This window comes from Rattus norvegicus, chromosome 2 (genome assembly GCF_021556685.1).
Source record: "Rattus norvegicus strain SHRSP/BbbUtx chromosome 2, alternate assembly SHRSP_T2T, whole genome shotgun sequence".
In the NCBI taxonomy this organism is placed as follows: Eukaryota; Metazoa; Chordata; class Mammalia; order Rodentia; family Muridae; genus Rattus; species Rattus norvegicus.
This window is the reverse complement of record NC_141535.1, coordinates 215,872,077-215,883,435: the sequence shown is the minus strand read 5'-3', so window position 1 is coordinate 215,883,435 and position 11,359 is coordinate 215,872,077.

The window sequence follows — 11,359 nt, the reverse complement described above, 5'->3', positions numbered from 1 at the left end:
GCCAGTTTATAGTCTTTGTCCATGGTTTCAATCCTAGCTTTGGTTTCTTTTAGTGATGAACTATCACTAAAATAAAGGCTTCCTGTGCTGTCTAATTGATGGTAACTTGACACAGACTAGTCATATTAGAGGAAGGAACAGTGATTGAGGAATTTTCTCTGTAAGGTCAGGCCGTAGGCAAGACTGTAGGGTATTTTCTTAGTGATTGACAGAGAAGAGCCCAGCCTACTGTGGGCGGTTCCATCCCTGGCTGATGGTTCTGGGTTCTGTAAGAAGGCAAGCCGAGTGAACATGGAGAGCGAGTTAGTAAGCAGCATCCCTGTATGGCTGTGCATCAGCTCCCGCTTCTAATTTCTGGCTGTTCGTGAGTCTGCCCAGCCTCTTTTAAGGATGGACAGTAATACAGAAGTATTAGCAAAATAAATCCTTTCTTCTCTAACTTGGCTTTTGGTAGTGATGCTTTATTGAAGCAATAGATACCTTAACTAAAATACTCCTCAAGTTACTTGTGACATGGTACCTAAAACATCAAGTGAAGAACTGGAAACTAAACGAAGATACTTCTGAAATACAGTCTTTTGGAGATCTAGCTGCCAGAGACAAAAGAAGATATTCACTTAAATTTAAATTTCAAGTAATATTGACAATATCCTGACTTTTGTGGAGCTTACTTATACTAAATGATTCTCTTATCAACCATGTAAAACCAGACATGCTGTTTTATTTCCTACATTTACCACAGGGAATTCTAACTCCCCAATCTTAAAACACAGGTAGTCAGTAATCCTAATTCATATCTAGTTCCCTAATCTCATTAAACATCTACTTCCCAACACCAGTATACATCTAGTTCCCTAACTCAACAGGCATGTAGTCTCTGTGTAGAAGTCTGACAGTGGGTGCTAGTAAGGCAGTCATTGAGAAGATGTTGTTTTCCCCACATAGCAAATGATTTATCAAGAAAATTCCTAGAAATCAAAAATTATTTCATTGTTTGGAGTATGGGTAACTGTATAATTTAGTAATATTATTATATCAATAATAATCTGAAAGTGGAGAGATTCTGACTGTAACAGACACCCTCCTTGGCTGTTTATTTCTACCAATAAAGTCCTGCACTGTCTTGAGCTACTGGTTCTCTTGAGTGTGTTTCATTCTTAATGTCTTGTCACCCGGTGATCCTGTACAAGGAGTTTTGCTGTGGGCTGTCCAGTGAGGGCCCCTTGTTCCTTTTTCTGTCTCTGTAGTGTCTCTGTCCTCTCACTGGGCTCACTTACTGAATCAGTTTGTGGATGGCCCTTCCATTCAACCTCTTTACTGTTTGGATGAATCTCGTCTTTATAGCCATTGACAAGCAGTCCTCTCAGTTTTGCAAGGTATTTGGAAATTTTTCTTACTATAAGAAGGCGTGGCTGTAGTTCCCCACCAAAATGGCTAGCTCTGGCCTGAAGGAGGCGCCTATTTTTGGATCAGAAAGACCTTAAATTTAGTAACCTTGCTTAGTGCGATGGGATAGGCTCTGAGGTTTCCTGCACTCATGGTTTTATCTTTCTCAGATTCTGCCCTGCTTTCTGCTTATGCTATTCTGCCTTTTAGGGTCTCCATGTGCATAAAAATACTCCCTGCTAGTCTCCTAGATTTGCTCTACTCATTCTTTCTGTAACCACAAAATGGTCTTCTACTTCCCCAGGAAAAAATCTCTTTTCCCCTGCTAGGTGGAGACTAACTGTAGCTTTGCTCCACTTACCTCATCAAACACTGTGCTCTAATCAGAGAAGCAGACTCTCTCTCTCTCTCTCCCTCTCTTTCTCTCTCTCTCTCTCTCTCTCTCTCTCTCTCTCTCTCTCTCAATTCCCTCCCCTCCCCCCTCTCTTACTCAGTCTGGCTCCTTCTCCCGCTGGGACATACTTTGCTGCTTAATGCACACCACATCTCTCCTCTGAGAGCTTCTCTGCGGACTTTTCCAATTTCTGTGTCTCCCACCCCCCCTTTTCCTTGGAGGGCCTAACACTTGAGCCACCATTCTTCTCCACATGGGTGCCTGGCCTAAACTTGCCTCCAGGTGTATCCGTGAGAAACCTGCTATGCTTCTGCCTGCAGTTTCTTCTGGTAAGACATGTACTGAATTAAAAGAACAACTACATGTCTAGTCAAGGGTCATTTTAAAGTGTTGGATTTTTGCTCAGGCTTTATCTAATTATTACACAATAGTCAACCACATCATGGTTTCACTGACATTCTGGGTATCAGATAACCTCATAACATAATGATATGTATGTAAACAGTGTTAACTTTTACATTATGTCATGCATGTTGTTTGGCTTTAACTTTCTTTTCATGCGATGAAAAGGCTTATATTTATGTTTTTAAATGTTAACATGAAGGAGAGGTAAAATAAAAAGAAACTATTAAGTAGGATAAAGTGTTAAAAACACAAGAATAAGGTATTTTAATAAAGAATTTCTCTGTAAAACAAGACTTTGTCCTCACATGGCTAGGTATTTTACCATTAGAATGTAAAGGAAAATTGGAAAGCTTAATTAAATCATGATAGTGATGAATAAGTCGTATGAAAGACATAGAAGATGAGAATTAGTTATGATATGATATCTATGATATTAAATTTTCTAAGGCAAAATTTCATTTATCATGAATCATTAATTGATTATTTGAAACGTTAGTACTAAATTAAAAAATAGAAATACACACACAAACACGCACACACATACACACATACACATACATACACACATATACATACATGCATACATATTTTCTGGTTAAAATTTATGTAAGTATTTCACTTTGGCTAAACATATGAGAATGGAAAGTGAGTTTTGCTTCAGTAACTATAATTGATGACCTATGCTGATAAGGACAGAGGAAGTAAAAGGGTCCAAATTTACTGTTGTTCTCCAAGGTCAATTAGTTTCCTGGGGCCTATGGGACTCAGCAGTACTGAGTCTGCTTCTGATAGGCCACAGAGACTCCATCACTTTAAACCTATGCAATGCCAATTCTACAAAATGAAAGAGAAAAAAATTCCTTTTGTTTGACCTAAAACCATGATCAGTAAAGGCTTTTGACTTATCTTCATGTAAACATAACAACACGTAAAAGAAAGGCCAGAGGAGCCAAAGGTTTCCTCAAGCCCAGTGCACCTAAGCCTAGACCCATAATTGGCATCGAAAATAAACACAAAGTGACTAGGTTTGCACGGTGGGAGACAATCAGTGGAAATACATAGTGATTTTTGAAATAATTGATGACAACCTGGAGTAAACTATGAATGTGTCAGTATTACAGGCTGCGAATATGCCAAGAGGAATAGTCACTGGCATTTCAGCTATAATTAAATTAAAACACTTTCCTACTTTTCCTAACCATAAACAGTGATGTTTGTGTATTTCTGATATTCCTGCTCATGTCTCTGTTGTTTTACAAGGTATAACAATTAGACCAAGATCACACCCCATACTGGCATCCCATTGGGAAGCATCTCTAACATTAGGTCACTGGATAGTCAAGGTTAAATCTGGTTCAACCTATGAAAATCACAATAATGATGGTAGTCGTCTCTGGGTCTCATTAACCAATTGTTTTCTTAATTTTACTACTCTCATTTGTAGAGTCCTGTGACAACTTGATGCCATCCATCTTGAGCCTTTGAATGCCTGAAATTTAGTAGGAATGGAGAACTTAAATCTCTATCCTTCTTCCAAAGGTAACAGTAAGCAGTTAGACTGACTCAACATCCATCTTCTAAAATTATTTTCGATCTCAACTCTTGAGGAGAGAATGGTAGATAGCTAAACATACAACATGAGCAGTCTTAGACACCATTAGGGAAAGATTGATTTGTCACTGCATCCCCCTCCCCCCAAGTTTGATTCCAGAGACCTCCTAAAGACTCTCCTCAGTGAGGAAGGGGACCTCATCCAGCAGAAACAAGTTGACAAGAACTATTTCCCCATTTTCACATATCTAATACAAACAAAGTTTAGGAGTGTTCACCAGGGCCAAATTATTTTGAAGCATTCTGTCAGTTTCAACGATCCAGACCTAACGTAAATTATTGTCCCAGATTCCTGCCATTGACCACAAGCAGAGTCTTCATAATGGCTAAACCTAAGAAACGTATATCTGATAACCTGATAATCTTTTACTCACTAATTACCATTTCTTATCACTCATAGTAATGACCAATCCTCAGCCAAAAAATAAACTCTTCAACCACATTATCCACTCTCTTCCTTTTTTTCTTTTTACTCCCCCTGATTATAAGTAAATAGAAGACTTAGATTGTTATAAAGAATCCCTCTATACATCTTTACCTTCAATAAAGGCCTGCATAATCTTTTTTTATGTTTTAGCAGACATCTTCAATATATTTAATAATAAATTTTTATTTTCATTGATTCCTTATTTTACTAAACTTAAAAATATGTTTTCTATAATTGAACAGAATTATGTTTGAAGAATCTGAAAGATTTATCATCACTAGACCTAATAAAGATGGATGAAGACCTTAATTTCAGATCAACAGGTATTTTTCCTTATGGTGTCACTGAGTTTAACGCTTGCTTACTAAGACTAAAAAAATTATTTATACTAAAATTTAAGCGATGGTAAACAAAGTTGTGATTTTGTTTTCAGTAGAATATCAACATCTATACCTATAAGGCATTGGTTCCCTTTCTAATAAATGACCAGGTAGCACGTTTTCCTCCTCATCATCAATGGATGCTGCCTGATTTTTCTCTTCTGATGGGTTAGTTCTACTATTATTTTTATATTGTTTTATTACTTTTTTTATTAACTTAAGTTTTTCTTATTTACATTTCGAGTGTTATTCCCTTTCCCGGTTTCTGGGCCAACATCCCCCTAGCCCCTCCCCCTCCCCTTCTTTATGGGTGTACCCCTCCCCGCCCTTCCCCCAACAATCTAATTCACTGGGGGTTCAGTCTTAGCAAGACCAAGGGCTTCCCCTTCCACTGGTGCTCTTACTAGGATATTTATTGCTACCTATGAGGTCAGAGTCCAAGGTCAGTCCATGTATAGTCTTTAGGTAGTGGCTTACTTAGTCCCTGGAAGCTCTGGTTGCTTGGCATTGTTGTTCATATGGGGTCTCGAACCCCTTCAAGCTCTTCTTCCAGTTCTTTCTCTGATTCCTTCAAAGGGGGTTCTATTCTCAGTTCAGTGGTTTGCTGCTGGCATTTGCCTCTGTATTTGCTGTATTCTGGCTGTGTCTCTCAGGAGCGATCTACATCCGGCTCCTGTCGGCCTGCACTTCTTTGCTTCATCCATCTTGTCTAATTGGGTGGCTGTATATGTATGGGCCACAGGTGGGGCAGAGTCTGAATGGGTGTTCCTTCTGTCTCTGTTTTAATCTTTGCATTTCTATTCCCTGCCAAGGGTATTCTTGTTCCCCTTTTAAAGAAGGAGTGAAGCATTCACATTTTGATCATCCGTCTTGAGTTTCATGTATAATCTTAAAAAATAAAATCGAAAATGTGATTTTAAAAGTTCACTAACTCCCAGAAATTACAGAGTAATTTGTCTATCAGACATTACCTTGAACAAGGATACTTAAGTCCCCACTCGAAGAGAAACTTAATGCTATTTAAAAGTAATGTAGGTTAAGGCACTCACCTCCTGTTTTCTACCTTTGTTGGTTTCCATTTCTGATCATGAGATAGATGGGTTTATATCAAATTCTCCCATTAATTAAACTCACTGTAATGAATTAAATTCACTTAATTCTAAAATTACTGTGATGCATTCTAAAGCATGTACCAAGACAAAGTATGAAAATCAAGAAGTCTCTGGAAAACGAAATTGACTTTGAGAAAGAAGGACACATTTTGTAAAGCTAGAAGGACTTGAAATATCTGCTATGAAATCAAAGAATGTCTGGAGTAAATGTTTAGTGTTATAAATGTGAAAGAGCTTAACAGAAGCTTTATGCAGCATGAAATGGGTATTTTTCAAACGTTCTATCATTATTTATTTCATATCTCTTTGTGTGCATTTCTATGTATTGTGTGCAAGTGTCTGAAAATGGGTATCAAACACCTTGGAATTGGAGTCTCAGAGAATTGTTACCTCCAACACAGACATTCTAGGATCCAGATTATGGGACTCTCCAAGAGCAGCAAGTGCTATTATCCACTGATCTATATCACCAGTCTATGAAATAAAAATTCAAAATATAAGATTTCAAAATATAAGCAAGACAAAGTAGTTTAAGATTAGTGCCTTTCAGTTATTCATCCATGACTTCAAAAATTAAAATAAAATATATTTCCTCATTATTTTTTCACCATTTTCAGGATTACAATATCATCAGTTTGCTCTTATGAACCTTTCTGCTTAGTATATAAGGATATAACCAACCTGCAATTATTAGATCTAACAAAGTTAACAATCCATTTATGCTATCTAATACATTGTCCAAAATCCAATTTTCCTGACCGTATCAAGGGTCCTGTGTGCTGATAACTTGTTCAAAGCAGGACACAAAATCTACATGTTGTATTTAATTATTATGATTCTTAACTGTCTTTTAGTTCATTTATAGTCTGGTCTATTATTCATGTCATTAATAGGTAAGGAAACCAAGCCCGTTTTCTTTAGTTACATCCTGCACTTGATTGACTGCCTCCCTGAAACTGTAGTAACTTGAACCTTTCCCTTTTGTATTTCTTGTTAGATATAGGGGTTTGATTAGACTCATATTCAGTTGCTTGGATAAAAAGACTGTCTCCGAAGTGGGTGCTCTGATTTTGTCAGTCATAACACACACAATGTTTGGTTATTAGACTAACATTTTAATCCCCCATGCCTACTTCAGATTTTAGCTGCTATATCTTTCTGGAGAGAATCAAATTTATTTCCTAACCAAATATCAAGTTAATCTGGATATACAGTAACAAATAATTAAGTAAGGGAAAAGTGATTCAAGATTACAATTTCTTAGAGAAGTTGTAGTCTATAGATTTTTTCTATCTTGTTTCAATACGCAGGAATTGTTGTAAAGGAAAAAGCTAGTTATAGTGGTATTTTAAATAGAAATGTTCCCAGTAGGCTCATGTACTTTAATAATTGGATCCCAGGTGGTAGAATTGTTGGGGGAATTGTGAAACTTCAGGAGGAGCATCCTAACTGGAGGAAATACTTCACTAAGGGTGGGATTTTCCTTTCTGCTTCTTTCACAGATGTGATGTGATTTCTCAGGATCCTGCTGCAATATGGACTCTCCCTCTGGTACAGTAAAGCAAAATAAACTTTGATTTAAAAAAGAAAAAGACACAAAGGAGGAAAGCTGTTGTTTAAGACAAAGATTTCTGGAGGGCTCAGCCCAGGAAGGCTCATCCTAGAAAAGCAGTTGTCTTTAATACTTGACAACCTGAGTTTAGTCCTTGGGACCCACAAGATAAAATGAGAGAACTCTTTCTTTGTTTTCTATTTGACCTGTCTTTTTCATCTTGTTCCCATTTTTGACTTCTACTCTAGTGTGATATTTAAGATTTAATTATAATTACCATTTTGTTTTAGTTTTGAATCGTCATGGGCATTCTATGAGGGCATCACTATGAAGACCTTCTAGATTTTGTTAGTTGAGAAAGAAAGACATCCTGTGTAACTTGGGGCTGAAGGATTCTGTGGCCTAGCATTCCAGAAGAACCTGGTGCAGTGTCCATCTCTCTGCTTCCTGTCTGAGGTTGAAATGTGATCCCCTACCTAAGTTCCTTTGGCTGTGACTTCCTCATCAAGATGGACTGTATTCCCAAACTATGAGCCATATTAAACTTCATTTCCTAAGCCGCTCTGTGAAGTTCTTTGCCAAGGAGTTGAGAAAGTAATTAGCATATTCATCTTATCAGTTCTAGTTGGAATTTTTTTTGTAGGATATTAGTGAATGGCACAATATGTAAGGCATCAGGTCATTATTATAAGTAATTGTAATTAAGGAAATTCAGACACTTGTTAATCAAAGACAATCAACCACATTTGATCAGAACTAATTAGGCACAAGAATAGAAATAAATAAATATTAATTTTATTCTCTATGTTAGGATACCAATAGGGCCAAAGATATTCAAGAAAGAAACATTCTTTTCCAGTCTTCTGAACACTAAAAATGCCTCTTCTTTCTAATTAACTCCAACAGTGAGAAATTGTTGTGACCTATTTCTGTTGAAGTCTCAGGTAAGTGAATGAATGGCATGCTGAAGAGACCTCATTCATACTCCCTCAGTCTTTAAATACCAGTTGTTTAAATATTTGGATTTTCACAGGTACCTGATTATGTCCAGGACTTTTTTATTGTTGAAAATTATGAGCCAAGTTTTAGATATTCTTCCTAAGCTTTTCTCATTTGATATCAATATTCTTCACCTTTTTTTGCATTTCTCCTCAATAGGATTATATTTTGCCATTTAGTAAGGAAAGCACTAAAAGAAACATTCTTATTTTTAAGTGCATTTATTTGGAAATAATAAGACTTGAAAAATCATAGTAGTCAAGACATTGTATCCTAGAGCACATTCTCTGTACAGAGTCAGAGGGATGCCTAACAGTTTGCAAATGAAGAAGGTGAGAACCCAGTGAAACTGGACAACAGTATAGTGATCCCAGAGGCCACTTAACGCCCTTTTTTAAAGCATGTTCAAATAGTGATTCTATGATGATGTACTTCTTCACTTCTACCATGTCACAATTGCCTTGCAGTCTAGCTGTTAATTAAAATAGTTCTCAAGAGCAGGCAGCTGTTGGACTTAGGGTAAGCAATTGAGCTGAAAATGCTTCTCCAGTAACACGTCAAAGCCAAGTTTAGAGGGATTCTCCTGTACTTGCACCATCTGAGAACTGTTCTCAGAGAAGAGTATGTTACAGACTGAATCACTGAAGACATTAGGCTGAACTTAAAAATAATAAGGCCTGTGAAAAGAACTTTCTAGAGTCTCCATTTCCTATATCCATATTTTAAAAAAATTATGAATTCAACCAATATTTAAAATAATAAATGATGTGTTCCGCTTTGTGTAATTGGATTTTTTTTAATTTCAAGAAATATAAAAGTGTGAAATACCAATTAGCCAGGAACAAACATGCTATGTCAGTTACCAAAGTTAACTATCAAAATAACATACATACATCTACATATATCTATATCTACATCTATAATCATCTATATATCTAGAGATAGAGACAGAAATAGAGACAGAGATCACTGAAATGCTCACAACTAAGATTTTAAAGAAATAAATGTTATCTTCTAGGCTCATTCTATTGTGGATGAAGCAGAGAATTAACAATATATGCATAAAACAAACTATATTTTAACTAATGAGTGGGATGGAAAAATTAAAATGAAAAAAAATGTTACTACTTAAGTACTACGGATTAAAAGATTTCATTTGCTCAAATGTCCTTTGATATAATAACTGGAGGAAGAAACTGTAGAAACATATTGACCGTGTGGGTAGGAGAATTTGAGGCTTGAAGAGAACGGGTTCAGAATCACACTTGTTATTCCTCAGAACCATCAGTATGTTGAGCTAGACCCAAATGTCAGTGATCATGTAATGAAGCCAGGTCTACAGGGGTGATATTGTTGAGAGATTGACCTTGTCTGTCTTGATAAGCTGCTTTGGTCTTTGACATTTACTTTGAGTGAAATGGAGATCCACCAGAGGATTTTGTGATTTATGGGCTGGGTTTTAACAGGATTACTGTACTGCTGTGTGGAAGAACAAACTGAACTCTGGCCAGGACAGAGCCAGGGAGACAAGTTCACAAGATTTACAGTTATCTAGGAAAGAGAAAGGGCAATATGGTCACAGTGCTAGAGATGGAAAAAATTTCTGGAGGATCTTGGCTATATTTTTTAAAAGCCACTAGAAGATTTGCTAGATGTTAGAAATGAGATTGAAAGGAAGAAAGAAGAAAGAAGAAAGAAAGAAGAAAGAGAAAGAAAAAGGGAAGAATAGCTGTCCAGCTCATGCACCTGAAAAGATGAGGCTGTTTTTAAGGTATTAGCATGATCACAGGAATAGGATGCTTCAAGGTACTTTACATTTAAAATGAATGTAATCTATCAAAACAAAAAAAAGTGTGAAAACATCATTTAGGTGTATATGAATTCAGAGTTCTGGAAATAATTCTGAACTATAGACACATATGTATGAATCTTCAGGATAAAATTCTGTTTAAAATTACAAGATTAGTGATATAATAACACTTAAAAAAGGCATGAAAATAAAAGGTTAAATGATTAAATGACAGGTTAACTAGATATCCCAACATTGCAGATAAACTTCAACAGATGAACAAACTCTAAACCATTGAACAAAATGAGGTGGAGTATGTGACCAACAGGTGAAGGCAAGCAGAAACACAAATTTACAGACAGGCAGACATGTTTCAAAATTAACGTGAGTCAAATATTGCTAGTAAATTAATGAGGGCTGTGCAGCTGAGGAATGGAGGTATACTTCATTCTAGTGTGTAATATTTCACTGTTCATAAGAGCAGAAACATTTACACAGAGGTACATACAGCTTGTGTATGCTACAGCATCAATTTGTGTAAGCATGTTGTCAGAATTGCCATGTGCTATATTTCAAAGATATTCTTTTACATGCGTTGCTTGACTGTAATTAACTTTCCAGGGAGACACTGGGCAAAAACACCATGATACTCTTGAGAAAATATACGAGAAACCAGAAGCTGAGCAGGTCGACATGTTTGGTAGTAAAGGTCAGGGTTATGTGACATTAGACAAAGGGAGAAGCAGAATTGAAGTAAAAATAACCCAAATAACTGATAATCTCAGCATTTTTTTTCTTGAGTGTAAGAGGTCCCGAGTCTTGGCAAAAGCCCTGTCTGTCAGAATTAAATTACTATCTGCAAGCTATTATCTGTTCCAAGCCAATTTTAGGAACCAAGGCATTTAAATATACACTCCTTTTCAATATATTTCATGAAAATGTTACTTCATAACTGACAAATAACTTAGATATAACTAGTTATATAACGGGCACAGATATCTACCACTGATTACATTTCTCTTAGATAGTTTGCAGACAAGCTCTATCAAAGCATGCATGTATTAATATTTTTCTACACCCTTATACATGCTTTGTGTTTATTTGCAAATGATTTTTGAATTACAAGCCCATTATCTTCAGAGTCTCCCGATCGATATAAATATGTAAAATAATAATGATATAAATACTGAAAAAAGTGCACTACATCTCCTTCACTCAGCGGGATGATTGTGGCTGGTCACATTTCAGAGACACCTATTACGATGCTTTTACAAGCCTCTGTTCAGGTATGTCTGATGCACACA